This window comes from Hippopotamus amphibius, chromosome 15, assembly GCF_030028045.1.
Source record: "Hippopotamus amphibius kiboko isolate mHipAmp2 chromosome 15, mHipAmp2.hap2, whole genome shotgun sequence".
In the NCBI taxonomy this organism is placed as follows: Eukaryota; Metazoa; Chordata; class Mammalia; order Artiodactyla; family Hippopotamidae; genus Hippopotamus; species Hippopotamus amphibius.
The window spans coordinates 19,918,680-19,922,035 of record NC_080200.1 but is presented as its reverse complement, the minus strand read 5'-3'; the positions used below and the strand labels follow the sequence as shown (position 1 = coordinate 19,922,035).

Genomic DNA, 3,356 nt, shown 5'->3' with positions numbered 1-3,356 from the left:
AGGTGACAGAACCAATGGAGTGATATAACATGTCCTTGGATTGGAAGACTCAATATTGTCAAAATGACTATATTGCCCAAAGCAATCTACAGATTCGATGCAATCCATGTCAAATTACCAAGGGCAATTTTCACAGAATCAGAACCAAAACCTTTGCAATTTGTAAGGAAACACAAATGACCACAAATTACCAATAAATCCTAAGAAAGAAAAACAGACCTGGAAGAATCATGATCTCTGGTTTCAGACTATACTACAAAGCAACAGCCATGAAAATAGTATGGCACTATATCAAAAACAGAAATATACAACAATGAAATGGGATAGAAAGCCCAGAGGTAAACCCACACACCTATGGTCGTCATATCTATGACAAAGGAGGCAAGAAAATACAATGGAGAAAAAAAAATTCTCTTCAGTAAGTGGCACTGGGAAAACTGGACAGCTACATTTAAAAGAATGAAATTAGAACATTCCCTAGTGCCATCACAAAAAAATAAACTCAGAGTGGATTAAAAACCTAACCATAAGCCTGGACACTGTAAAACTCTCAGAGGAAAACCTTTACAGAACACTCTTTGACATAAATCACAGCAAGATCTTTTTTTATCCATCACCTAGAGTAATGAAAATAAAAACAAAAATAAACAAATAGGACCTAATTATAGCTTTTGCACAACGAAGGAAAGCATAAACAAAACGAAAAGTCAACACTCAGAATAGGAGAAAATATGTGCAAATGAAGTGACCCAAAAGGGATTAACATCCAAAATATACAAACAGCTTGTGCTGCTCCATCTCAAAAAATAAATAAATAAATAAGGAAAAACAAAAATTCAAAGAAAACAAAAAAACAACCAAATCAAAAAATTGGCAGAAAATGTAAATACATGTTTCTTTAAAGATGACGTATAGATACCATAAAGCACATGAAAAGAGGCTCAACATCACTAATTATTAGAGAAATGCAAATCAAAACAACAGTGAGGTATCATCTCACACCAGGCAGAATTTTCATCAAAAAAATGTACAAATAATAAATGCTGACGAGGCTCCAGAGAAAAAGGAGCCCTCCCGCTACACTGTTGGTGGGAATATGAATTGGTACACCATTATGGAGAACAGTATAGAAGTGCCTTAAAATAAGTAAAAATTGAGCTACCATTTGATCCTACATTCCCACTCCTGGGTATATATGTGCAGGAAACCATGCACGCACCCAATGTTCATTACAGCACTATGTGCAGTAGCCAGGATATGGAAACAACCGAAATGCCCATCAAAAGAGGAATGGATAAAGAAAAAGTGGTACATATACACAATGGAATATTACTCAGCCATAAAGAGAATGAAATAATGCCATCAACAGTGACATGGATGGACGTAGAGATTTTCATATGGAGTCAAGTAAGTCAGACATAGAAAGACAAATGTATGATATTGCTTATATGTGGAATCTAAAAACAATGGTACAAATGAACTTTTTCACTAAACAGAAAGAGAGTCACAAATTTAGAAAATTAACCTATGGTTACCAGGGAGTAAACAGCAGGGTAGGGATAAATTGAGTAATTTGGATTGACGTATACATACTATTATCATAAAGAAGCTAACTAATAAGGACTTACTGTAATGACCTATTTGGGAAAATCTTAAAAAGAGAGGATATATGCATATGTATAACTGAATCTCTTTGCTGTACACCTGAAAGTAACACAACATTGTAAGTCTACTGTACTCTAATAAAATTTTTAAAAAAGAATTGGAAACCCAGAAAATAAATAGGAGCAAATTTTATCATAATTCTGATTCCAATGTTTTGAGTCATACAATCAAGGGCACTTCTTCACCTCCAGTAAAATTGTCCCTTTTATACCTGACATCCCAAAGAATCTCTTCAGAGCCCTCTTTATGTCACTATTCCTCAGACTGAAGATAAAAGCATTCAGCATAGGTGTGACCACAGTGTACGTCACCTAGGCAATTGCACTTGAGTATGAGCTGTGGGTTGCAGCAGAGACAAGGTACACTCCTAAGACCGAACAATAAAACAGGGAGACAACAGAGAGGTGAGATGCACAGGCGCAAAATGCTTTATACTTCCCCTGAGCTAATGAGATTCCACGTATGGAGGAAATTATCTTAGAGTAAGAGTAAAGGATACCAGATAGGGGGCCACCAGCCAGCAGCCCAGTTGAAAATTATATTAGTATTTCATTAAGAAAAGTGTCAGAACAGGCAAGTTTTACAATCTCATTGGGTTCACAGAAAAAGTGGAGGACTTCCAAGTCTGTACAGAAGGACAGCCGTGACACCATTAAGATTTGTAACAAGGAATTCAGCACACTCATGATCCAGGGCATCAGAACTAGCAGTCCACTGAGCCGAGGATTCATAATGACTATGTAGTGCAGGGGGTTACATATGGCCAAGAAACAGTCATAGGCCTTCACAGTCCAAAGAAAGTTGTCCCAACCTGCAAAGAGTGTGGAAAAATACATCTGGGTGAGGCAGCCTGCATAGGTTATAATATTGTTGTCTGTCTCTTTATTCACCTGCATCTCTGGGTTGGAGGTGGAGATGAAACCGATGTCTACAAGGGACAGATTGGAGAGGAAGAAGTACGTGGGTGTGTGGAGTTGAGAGTCTGAGCAAACTGCCAGGATGATGAGTAGGTTCCTAATTACAGTGATCAGATACATGGAGGGGAAAAGCCCAAAAGTGAGATACTGAAATTCTGGTTTCTCTGATAATCCCAGAAGAAGAAATTTTGAAATTCGTGTATCATTCCCTTGTTCCATGTGGTGGTAGTGATGCTTAGAAATGAAAAATTTTAAATAACATGATTAAAATTTAGGAAAGTGGGCATTATTGACATGCTACCATTACATTGTGATGGGGGGAAAAAAGCAAGTATAAAAGAGAGCAGGTGGGTGAGTTATTTTTACTGGGAGCTCAGGATGACCTAAAAACAAAGGGACGTTTGAACAGAGATCTCAGGGAAAATGGGTTGGAAACCTGATGTTATCTTAGGAATATGTGCTCTGCAGGGAAAAGAGCCAGCACAAAGGTCCTGAGGAAAGTGCCTATTTCACATAATCACAGCTAAAAATGTACCCAGTGTGGTGAGCAAATTGCAAGAGTGAGACTTTTGAGAAATGGTGTCAGAGAGTGTTGAGGAAAGTGGTGGCCTCCCTGCTACAGCTGAGACTTCAGGACACAGGAAATCCCTTGCTCACATACTGTTCCTTGAACTTTATTAATTTTGATTTCAGGAATCTTGTGACTAGACATGGTTCTCCAACTTATTTTTATGTGTTTGTTAACATTCTGTCATTTGTCTTTTAAGGGTCACT

The 3,356-nt window shown here is 37.7% G+C and overlaps 1 pseudogene; it reads right to left on the bottom strand.

The window, feature by feature from the left end:
• Window positions 1–1,832: 1,832 nt before the first annotated feature.
• Window positions 1,833–2,801, bottom strand: LOC130836320 (olfactory receptor 7A10-like; annotated as a pseudogene).
• Window positions 2,802–3,356: the final 555 nt, after the last annotated feature.